A 12,273-nucleotide genomic window follows, 5' to 3' on the forward strand; every position below is an offset into this window, starting at 1 on the left:
GACTCCACCGAACTTAGGAAATTAGTCTGCACAGCTGAGAGTGTGCACCACAGAAGCCTACATCTTCTGTGACCTGCCAAAGCAACACAGCATCTGGGAAAGGTCCTGTTTTCCGCCTTCTTCTTCGGCCAGGAGGAGGTCCAAACGCCAGATATCTGTACACCTTCCCTTTAAGAGGAAAGCTTGTCAGCAGGGAGTGCTCTAACCACTGAAACTCAGAGGAGAGAGCCTGCCTCCCAGGTCTGCTGACATATGATACTCAGAATCACCAGAAGAACAACCTCTGAACAGAGACAACTATAACAACTCCAAAGATTACCAGATGGCGTGAGGTAAACGTAAGAATCTTACTAAAAGAAACCAAGACCACTCACCATCATCAGGACCCAGCACTCCCACTTCGCCCAGTCCAGGGCACCACAACACACCTGAAAAGCTAGACCTGGATTTAAAAGCATATCTCATGATGATGGTAGAGGACATCAAGAAGGACTTTAAAGAACTACAGGATATCCCGTCCTGCGGGATTCAGTTATTCGTGGGTGCGAGGGGGACCGCGAACCTGGAAGGAAATGGGAGGAAAAGAAAGAGAGGTGGAGACCAAGTAGAATTGTACCTATCAAGGTCTCGTTTATTAAGCTGAGGTGCCTTCTTTTTAAAGCATACATCGCAGAGAATATGGGAGGGGTCGAGGGAGAATTATACAAAGAACAAAGAAGTGGGCATCTGCTGACATGGGGGCTGAGGTCAGGCGCCAAACTTGCGGGCACTCTGCATCTTATCTCTGGAACATAGATCCTCCTTGACAGCCTTGGGTGTCAGGCTGGGCTCAGGCATAGCTCATGTCCTTGGATGTCATGGGAACTCAGGAAGAGATAAGGAAGAGGGGACGATTATTTGACTTTACAGCCTTAGGTGTTAGGAAGGGACTAAGGAGGAAGGGGGTGGCAACCAGCTCTTAGCACAAGGCCATTTGATTTGTTAAAGAGATTTGTGAAGGGATCACTTTTTCACGGGATGGTCTCTGACATCTCCCCCTTCTGAATTAAATTTAATAAGGCCACACTTAACTGAGGTGATCAAATAATCTTTTCATCTTTAGATGAGCGGGCATTACCATGGCTGGGGAGACATTGACCCGATTCCTCCCGTGGGTGCTGTCACAAACCCACACTTGTGGCTCTTGGTATCTTTTGGGGAGGCGAGGCAGAGCCTTAGAAAAATTATTAATTGTAACTGAAATTAGATACCAACCTCTTTTCAAACCGGGTTTGTCTCTCAGGGAACTCAGAAATGGTCTATATGGACCTTCCCCTGCAATACTTAGTTTGCACCCATGCTGGGCCCATACCAGATTCGCATTTTTAACAAACCAGCATGCACAATTCTGAATTTTGTGCAGTTCTCATAGGAGAATTATCAACCTCAGACTCAGTAAGGCCTCTACAAGAATTATGTCAATTGTAACGCCACAATTTGTGGCTCTTAAGCTATAATAGGAGCTGGAGGTCACCCTTCTTCGTCCCTATTGTCTCCAAAGCCTAAGGAACCAAGGGGACTCTGCATTAGCAGCAAGGGTGGAAAATTGGAGACGAGTCGCTGTTTCTGTCTCGGTGGGAGGAGGATCTTCTTAGTCTGAGTCCTGGATATCCAGCTGATGGTAGTGGACTGCAACTGGCTTACTTAGAGCAGCTTCTATCTGTGACTTAACAAAACTGGTTAATTTTCTGAAGGGCCAGGGGCCAAAAGACAAAAGCAGCAGAATACCCAAGAAAGGTCTCAAAAGTGTGGGAAGCAAGGTAGTGACCCAAGGAGAAGTAGAAAACCAATTTTTATACCAATATTCTTGTTTCTCTCTGCTGCGTTTTCTCTCTTTTAAACTAGCTCTAACTTTATCTATACTATCTTGAACTAAGCCGGTCTTGTTAGAGTAAAAACAACACTCTTCTTTGAGGGCTGCACATAACCCTCCTTCTTTAAGGAACACTAGATCAAGACCTCGCCTGTTTTGTAATACTACTTCAGACAGAGAGACCAAGGAGTCTTTTAGATTTTTTAAGCCTCTCTGTAACTCTTGAATATCTCTGTCCACAGCAAGGTGGAGCTGAGTATATTGTTGTTGGGAAGTGACCAAAGATGCAATACCTGTTCCTGTGCCTGCAGCTCCTAAGCCTAGGATTACTGCTAAGGTTACTGCAGAAATAGGCTCTCTCTTATCACAGGATAGATCTGTGTCACTCTTCCAGAGCTGGAGGAGGTCTTCTGCATGGTGTACTGTCAGCTTCGGGAGAAGCTGAACTACAACACAATAATCTCTGTCTTCTAAAAATGTCTGAGTGACTATATAGGTAGTAAGTCCAGTAGAACATGCTAAATAAGTACCATTAGGTGCTCCTAGATATCTAGAGGTGGCCTCTACTATAATAGTCTGATTGCAAACCTCTAATAAGGCCTGAGGAGGAAGCATGGAAGGCCCTAAAAGGCATAAGCCTATGCCAGACCCCTGACTTAAAGTGAGTCCATCATGGCTCTTGGGGTGCCATCCAAGTTTGCTGGAATCATTAATTGTAACAACTGATCTGAATGTTGTCACCCCTTCGTAAAAGGGAGGTTGAGGAGAAAAGCACACCCAACATTCTTCATATTGAGTAGCATTGGCTGCATGTATAGTAGTAATCGATGCATTAACTAAGGATAAAATTAATTCTGCGGAGGAGGGAGATCCAGCAGGTAAAGTGGGCTGGAATATAGAAGTCCCAGGTGGACCTAAGGTAACAGTTTGTGGAATATTTGGTTTTAATATAACATGGACAGTGACTAATTAAACTTTTAATTGTTTCTCTTGAAGAGAGATTGTAACTAGAATTCTTGAAAAGTTATTATAGTCACATGTGTATAATTTATTTATTTAATAATCAGAAATAAGAGAAAGTCTTTAAGTTTGCTTTGAGAATAACTATCTTCTAGAGAAAAGCAACTTGATCAGTAAGTCTAAAACCCAAATAATTATAAGGATCTTGAGTTTGTATTGTTTTTAGGAGCTATCTGTAATCTTTAACAGTTAAAGCTTTATGTAAACCTCTACAACATAAAAGCAAATCTTGGGGGGCTTTTCTAGGCAACCCAAGACAATTTCTTAACTGTCTAAAAACAGTCTTCTTAAAGGAACAGTATTTTTTCTTATAAGTCGCATAAGCAAATGCAAGCTCTGAGATATAATATTGACTATTAATATACAACTTAAAGTTTGATTGTTCAACATTTTTAAACACCATCTTTAGCACACAATTTAATTATCTGTGCTGAAATAGGATAAGCATGTGATTTAATTCACATATACTTTTCTCTCATATAAAGGCTATTTTTTAAACACAGTAAATGGGATGCATGCATGCATGAATTTATAGAAGATATAGGAGCATGCATAAAAACATTGTTTAACTTATTTTAAGATAATGACTATCAATTTTACTTAATATGATGTTATGTAATAGATCAAACATCAATAATCTGCAATAACTAAATTAATGGCTGTTTGGGACAAGGAAAAGACACTTATATATATAAGCAAACTCTGTACACTATAACTTTATATAAAGTAGGCAAGTCAAATCATAATGTCTTGATAAATTCCACAGCTTGATTGACCTTTTATAAACGTTGAATTTAAACTTTATTTAGAACAACATCTGGCTAGGTCTGTAACAGGGCTCTAAGAAGTGCCACACAAGCCGCGCTGAGGCTGCTCTCCTTTGAGCTCATCAACCTAAACGAAAACATTTTCTCAATCTGAATACTCTGTCGGAGTCTTGGCCCAAAGATTATCCCTATTTTGAAGTATCTTTAAAGACCTGTTTTTCGGGGTTAGTACTGTTTAGAATGACTCCAACCCTGAGTTCTCAATTTTAAGCTAACTTTCTGTTACAAGCAAAAGGCTGCCTGCCCCTTTAAGAGCTTGTAATTGGCCCTTAGCAGGGCTTTTTTAGCTGTACTTGGCTCTTAGCCACAGTGCAGCTAACTTATCAGTTTGTGCTATGCAAATTGAGACTGCTTTTTAAACAAGTTAAACTAAATTAAAGGATGTACAGCCAGCAGATAAAGTTTTAACCATTTATATTTTTTAACATGAAACACAGAACAACAATCATTTAAACAACAAAACAAAAACAAACATGAATTGACAAATATATGGACAATTTGGTGCACCAAAAACAGACAATAGACAGACAGGGAATAGAACTTGGTGTCTCAAAGGGACACAGATATCTTAACCAGAGCTAAGAATATCTCCATAGGAGATAGAAAGGAAGCAGGACGTCTCCCGTTTTCCCTCTATTTCCAGGAGAGCTCTGAAATAGCTTATTTTCATTTTTTTCTCTTTTTTGCTAAAAGGTCTCAAACAGGGGATAACTGCTTTTCTAAAACTTATTTTCTCTCTCTCATGTTTAGAGTCTACTTCCTTATCTCCTTCTTCTGGGAATACATCCAGAGAAGGGAGAGGAGGCACAGTAGTTGCTTTGATAGTTACTCTTCAATAAGAAAAGACAGTTGTAGGGACCGCATCGGGACCCTCATTAGCTAGTTTATCATTTAAGTCTCTACCTACCTTTCACCATTTTTTACAATGTATCTCTGCTTCATCTATAATAAACCATGGACATACCTGGTCTATGAAAATAAAAAGTCTAATCTAATTTTTCTTTTTTACTCGTACTCCTCTTTCTCTGAGAGCTACCTTTAAGCCTTTGATGAAGGCTGCCTCTTTAGATAGCTTGTTTCCCATTACCTGAAGTGGAGATGACTCACTCACCAAGGACTTCTCGCTCTTCCGTGAGCAGCGGAAAGGGTCCTTCACTGCTTCTGAATTGTTGGGGTCGCGACGAACTTCTCTGGAACCTCCACCGATTAGGAATTACGATCCGGACCTCGCCCTCACGTAGGGCGCCACTTATCCCGTCCTGCGGGATTCAGTTATTCGTGGGTGCGAGGGGGACCGCGAACCTGGAAGGAAATGGGAGGAAAAGAAAGAGAGGTGGAGACCAAGTAGAATTGTACCTATCAAGGTCTCGTTTATTAAGCTGAGGTGCCTTCTTTTTAAAGCATACATCGCAGAGAATATGGGAGGGGTCGAGGGAGAATTATACAAAGAACAAAGAAGTGGGCATCTGCTGACATGGGGGCTGAGGTCAGGCGCCAAACTTGCGGGCACTCTGCATCTTATCTCTGGAACATAGATCCTCCTTGACAGCCTTGGGTGTCAGGCTGGGCTCAGGCATAGCTCATGTCCTTGGATGTCATGGGAACTCAGGAAGAGATAAGGAAGAGGGGACGATTATTCGACTTTACAGCCTTAGGTGTTAGGAAGGGACTAAGGAGGAAGGGGGTGGCAACCAGCTCTTAGCACAAGGCCATTTGATTTGTTAAAGAGATTTGTGAAGGGATCACTTTTTCACGGGATGGTCTCTGACAACAGGAGAACATGGCTAAAGAGTTACAAGTCCTTAAAGAAAAACAGGAAAACACAACCAAACTGGTAGAAGTCCTTAAAGAGAAACAGGAAAACAGTAAATCAGATGATGGAAATGAACAAAACCATACTAGACTTAAAAAGGGAAGTAGACACAATAAAAAAAACCCAAAATGAGGCAACACTGGAGATAGAAACCCTAGGAAAGAAATCTGGAACCATAGATGCGAGCATCAGCAACAGAATACAAGAGATGGAAGAGAGAATCTCAGGTGCAGAAGATTCCATAGAGAACATCGGCACAACAATCAAGGAAAATGGAAAATGCAAAAAGATCCTAACTCAAAACATCCAGGAAATACAGGACACAATGAGAAGACCAAACCTACTGATAATAGGAGTGGATGAGAATGAAGATTTTCAACTCAAAGGACCAGCAAATATCTTCAACAAAATTATAGAAGAAAACTTCCCAAATCTAAAGAAAGAGATGCCCATGAACATACAAGAAGCCTACAGAACTCCAAATATGCTGGACCAGAAAAGAAACACCTCTCGACACATAATAATCAGAACAACAAATGCACTAAATAAAGATAGAATACTAAAAGCAGTAAGAGAAAAAGGTCAAGTAACATATAAAGGCAAGCCTATCAGAATTACACCAGATTTTTCACCAGAGACTATGAAAGCCAGAAGATCCTGGACAGATGTTATACAGACACTAAAAGAACACAAATTCCAGCCCAGGCTAATATACCCAGCCAAACTCTCAATTTACATAGATGGAGAAACCAAAGAATTCCACGACAAAACCAAATTCACACATTATCTCTCCACGAATCCAGCCCTTCAAAGGATAATAACAGAAAAAAACCAATACAAGGACGGGAACCACGCCCTAGAAACAACAAGAAGGTAATCACTCAACAAACCTAAAAGAAGACAGCCACAAGAACAGAATGCCAACTTTAACAACAAAAATAACAGGAAACAACAATTACTTTTCCTTAATATCTCTTAATATCAATGGACTCAACTCCCCGATATAAAGACATAGACTAACAAACTGGCTACACAAAAAAGATCCAACATTTTTCTGTTTACAGGAAACTCATCTCAGAGAAAAAGATAGACACTACCTCAGAATGAAAGGCTGGAAAACAATTTTCCAAGCAAAGGGTATGAAGAAACAAGCTGGAGTAGCCATTCTAATATCTGATAAGATCGACTTCCAACCCAAAGTCATCAAAAAAGACAGGGAGGGACACTTCATACTCATCAAAGGTAAAATCCTCCAAGAGGAACTATCAATTCTGAATATCTATGCTCCAAATACAAAGGCAGCCTCATTCATTAAAGAAACTTTAGTAAATCTCAAAGCACACATTGCACCTCATACAATAATAGTGGGAGACTTCAACACACCACTTTCACCAATGGACAGATCATGGAAACAGAAACTAAACAGGGACACAGTGAAACTAACAGAAGTTATGGATCAAATGGATCTGGCAGATATCTACAGAACATTTTACCCTAAAACAAAAGGATATATCTTCTTCTCAGCACCTCATGGTACCTTCTCCAAAACTGACCACATAATTGGTCACAAAACAGGCCTCAACAGATACAAAAATATTGAACTTGTCCCATGCATCCTATCAGATCACCATGGACTAAGGCTGATCTTCAATAACAAAATAAATAATAGAAAGCCAACATTCACGTGGAAACTGAACAACACTCTTCTCAATGATACCTTGGTCAAGGAAGGAATAAAGAAAGAAATCAAGGACTTTTTAGAGTTCAATGAAAATGAAGCCACAACATACCCAAACTTATGGGACGCAATGAAAGCATTTCTAAGAGGAAAACTCATAGCTCTGAGTGCCTCCAAAAAGAAACTAGAAAGAGCACAGATTAGCAGCTTGACAACACACCTAAAAGCACTAGAACAAAAAGAAGCAAATTCACCCAAGAGGAGTAGACGGCAGGAGATAATCAAACTCAGAGGCGAAATCAATCAAGTGGAAACAAGAAGAACTATTCAAAGAATCAACCAATCAAGGAGCTGGTTCTTTGAGAAAATCAACAAGATAGATAAACCCTTAGCCAGACTCACTAGAGGGCACAGGGAAAGCATTCTAATTAACAAAATCAGAAATGAAAAAGGAGACATAAAAACAGATCCTGAAGACATTCAAAACACCATCAGATCCTTCTACCAAAGGCTATACTCAACAAAACTGGAGAACCTGGATGGTTCCTAGACAGATACCAGGTACCAAAGTTGAACCAAGATCAGGTTAAAGATCTAAATAGCCCTATATCCCCCAAAGAAATAGAAGCAGTCATTAATAGTCTCCCAACCAAAAAAAAGCCCAGGACCAGATGGGTTTAGTGCAGAATTCTATCAGACCTTCAAAGAAGATCTAATCCCAGTTCTTCACAAACTATTCCACAAAATAGAAACAGAAGGTACTCTACCCAACTCATTCTATGAAGCCACAATTACTCTGATACCTAAACCACAAAAAGACCGAACAAAGATAGAAAATTTCAGACCAATATCCCTTATGAATATTGATGCAAAAATACTCAATAAAGTTCTTGCTAACCGAATCCAAGAACACATCAAAACAATCATCCATCCTGACCAAATAGGTTTCATCTCAGGGATGCAATGATGGTTCAATATATGGAAATCCATCAACGTAATCCAGTATATAAACAAACTCAAAGACAAAAACCACATGGTCATCTCGTTAGATGCGGAAAAAGCATTTGACAAGATCCAACACCCATTCATGATAAAAGACTTGGAAAGATCAGGAATTCAAGGCCCATACCTAAACATGATAAAAGCAATCTACAGCAAACCAGTAGCCAACATCAAAGTAAATGGTGAGAATCTTGAAGCAATCCCTCTAATATCAGGGACTAGAGAAGGCTGTCCACTTTCTCCATACCTATTCAACATAGAACTTGAAGTCCTAGCCAGAGCAATTCGAAAACAAAAGGAGATCAAAGGGATACAAATTGGAAAAGATGAAGTCAAAATATCACTTTTTGCAGATGATATGATAGTATATATAAGTGACCCTAAAAATTCCACCAGAGAACACCTAAACCTAGTAAACAGCTTCGGTGAAGTAGCTGGATATAAAATTAACTCAAACAAATCAATGGCCTTTCTCTACATAAAGAATAAACAGGCTGAGAAAGAAATTAGGGAAACAACACCCTTCTCAATAGTCACAAATAATATAATATATCTTGGCGTGACTCTAACTAAGGAAGTGAAAGATCTGTATAATAAAAACTTCAAATCTCTGAAGAAAGAAATTCTAGAAGATCTCAGAAGATGGAAAGATCTCCCATGCTCATGGATTGGCAGGATCAACATTGTAAAAATGGCTATCTTGCCAAAAGCAATCTACAGATTCAATGCAGTCCCCATCAAAATTCCAACTCAATTCTTCAACGAATTAGAAAGTGCAATCTGCAAATTCATCTGGAATAACAAAAAACCTAGGATAGCAAAAACTCTTCTCAAGGATAAAAGAACCTCTGGTGGAATCACCATGCCAGACCTAAAGCTTTACTACAGAGCAATTGTGATAAAAACTGCGTGGTACTGGTATAGTGACAGACAAATAGACCAATGGAATAGAATTGAAGACCCAGAAATGAACCCACACACCTAAGGTCACTTGATCTTCGACAAGGGAGCTAAAAACATCCAGTGGAAGAAAGACAGCATTTTCAACAAATGGTGCTGGCACAACTGGTTGTTATCATGTAGAAGAATGCAAATCGATCCATTCCTATCTCCTTGTACTAAGGTCAAATCTAAATGGATCAAGGAACTTCACATAAAACCAGAGACACTGAAACTTATAGAGGAGAAAGTGGGGAAAAGCCTTGAAGATATGGGCACAGGGGAAAAATTCTTGAATAGAACAGCAATGGCTTGCGCCGTAAGATCGAAAATTGACAAGTGGGACCTCATGAAACTGCAAAGCTTCTTCAAGGCAAAAGACACCATCAATAAGACAAAAAAACCACCAACAGATTGGGAAAGGATCTTTACCTATCCTAAATCAGATAAGGGTCTAATATCCAATATATATAAGGAACTCAAGAAGGTGGACTCGAGAAAATCAAATAACCCCATTAAAAAATGGGGCTCAGAACTGAACAAAGAGTTCTCACCTGAAGAATACCAAATGGCAGAGAAGCACCTGAAAAAATGTTCAACATCCTTAATCATCAGGGAAATGCAAATGAAAACAAACCTGAGATTCCACCTCACACCAGTCAGAATGGCTAAGATCAAAAATTCAGGTGACAGCAGATGCTGGCGAGGATGTGGAGAAAGAGGAACACTCCTCCATTGTTGGTGGGATTGCAAGCTTGTACAACCACTCTGGAAATCAGTCTGGCGGTTCCTCAGAAAATTGGACATAGTACTACCTGAGGATCCAGCAATACCTCTCCTGGGCATATATCCAGAAGATGTCCCAACCGGTAAGAAGGACACATGCTCCACTATGTTCATAGCAGCCCTATTTATAATAGCCAGAAGCTGGAAAGAACCCAGATGTCCCTCAACAGAGGAATGGATACAGAAATTATGGTATATTTACACAATGGAGTACTACTCAGCTTTTAAAAAGAATGAAATTATGAAATTCCTAGCCAAATGGATGGACCTGGAGGTCATCATCTTGAGTGAGGTAACACAATCACAAAGGAACTCACACAATATGTATTCACTGATAAGTGGATATTAGCTCAAAACTTAGGATACCCAAGATATAAGATACAATTTGTTAAACGCATGAAACTCAAGAAGAATAAAGACCAAAATGCGGACACTGTGCCCCTTCTTAGAATTGGGAACAAAACACCCATGGAAGGAGTTACAGAGACAAAGTTCGGAGCTGTGATGAAAGGATGGACCATCTAGAGACTGCCGTATCCAAGGATCCATCCCATAATCAGCTTCTAAACGGGGACACCATTGCATACACTAGCAAGATTTTGCTGAAAGGACCCAAAGATATCTGTCTCTTGTGAGACTATGCAGGGGCCTAGCAAACACAGGAGTGGATGCTCACAGTTAGCTATTGGATGTATCACAGGGCTCCCAATGGAGAAGCTAGAGAAAGTACCCAAGGAGCTAAAGGGATCTGCAACCCTATAGTTGGAACAACATGATGAACTAACCAGTACCCCGGAGCTCTTGTCTCTAGCTGCATATGTATCGAAAGATGGCCTAGTCGGCCATCACTGGAAAGAGAGGCCCATTGGACTTGCAAACTTTATATGCCCCAATATAGGGGAATGCCAGGGCCAAAAGAATGGGAATGGGTGGGTAGGAAAGTGGGGGGCGCTATGGGGGACTTTTGGGATAGCACTGGAAATGTAATTGAGGAAATATGTAATAAAAAATATTAAAAATTAAAAAAATAATATAAAAAAGAAGAAATACTTCATATCAATTGTTGCTAAAATATGGAGAATAGGCTGTGTCTGAAGATGAAATCTCACATTGATTTTTCTAATCTCAACTGAACACCTCAGGATACATCGTGTACAACCTCAAGTGCATGCACTCAGTAGCTTGACTATATACATGTGTGCATATATAAATAGCAACAGATATTAAAGAAGAGATCAAAAATATGGGAAAAGGAGGGAAGGCTTTGAGGGGAAGAAAAAGGGAACTTAATGTACTATGAGTTTCTCAAAAGCAACCACTATTAAAAAAAAAAGAAAAAGAAAGCAAGAAAGCAAGAAAGAAGCAAGAAGAAAGCAAGAAACAAGCAAGCAAGCAAGCAAGCAAGCAAGCAAGCAAGCAAGAAAGAAAGAAATTCCATGCAAAGGTTCTGTATGATATCTGTAATTTTTCTGCACATTCAAAATCATTCTGAAAGCTAGATTATATTACTAGACATTTTAAATTAACTTGCATTTCTATGTCCTATTCCGTCTTCCTGAGTCTCTGATTCGGGGTCATGAACTTGGTCTCACAAATTCTGCAGAATGTTATTTGTACAACTTTTTTTTTCCTTTTTTTTTATTACATATTTTCCTCAATTACATTTCCAATGCTATCCCAAAAGTCCCCCATACCGCCCCCCACTTCCCTACCCTCCCATTCCCATTCTTTTGGCCCTGGCATTCCCCTATATTGGGGCATATATTGTTTGCAAGTCCAATGGGCCTCTCTTTCCAGTGATGGCCGACTAGGCCATCTTTCGATACATATGCAGCTAGAGACAAAAGCTCCGGGGTACTGGTTAGTTCATCATGTTGTTCCAACTATAGGGTTGCAGATCCCTTTAGCTCCTTGGGTACTTTCTCTAGCTTCTCCATTGGGAGCCCTGTGCTACATCCAATAGCTGACTGTGAGCATCCACTCCTGTGTTTGCTAGGCCCCTGCATAGTCTCACAAGAGACAGCTATCTTTGGGTCCTTTCAGCAAAATCTTGCTAGTGTATGCAATGGTGTCAGCATTTAGAGGCTGATTATGGGATGGATCCCTGGATACGGCAGTCTCTAGATGGTCCATCCTTTCATCACAGCTCCGAACTTTGTCTCTGTAACTCCTTCCCTGGGTGTTTTGTTCCCAATTCTAAGAAGGGGCACAGTGTTCACATTTTGGTCTTCATTCTTCTTGAGTTTCATGCGTTTAGCAAATTGTATCTTATATCTTGGGTATCCTAAGTTTTGAGCTAATATCCACTTATCAGTGAATATATATTGTGTGAGTTCCTTTGTGATTGTGTTACCTC

This window comes from Mus caroli, unplaced genomic scaffold (genome assembly GCF_978045245.1).
Source record: "Mus caroli unplaced genomic scaffold, Mus_caroli_1 scaffold_8, whole genome shotgun sequence".
Classification (NCBI taxonomy): domain Eukaryota; kingdom Metazoa; phylum Chordata; class Mammalia; order Rodentia; family Muridae; genus Mus; species Mus caroli.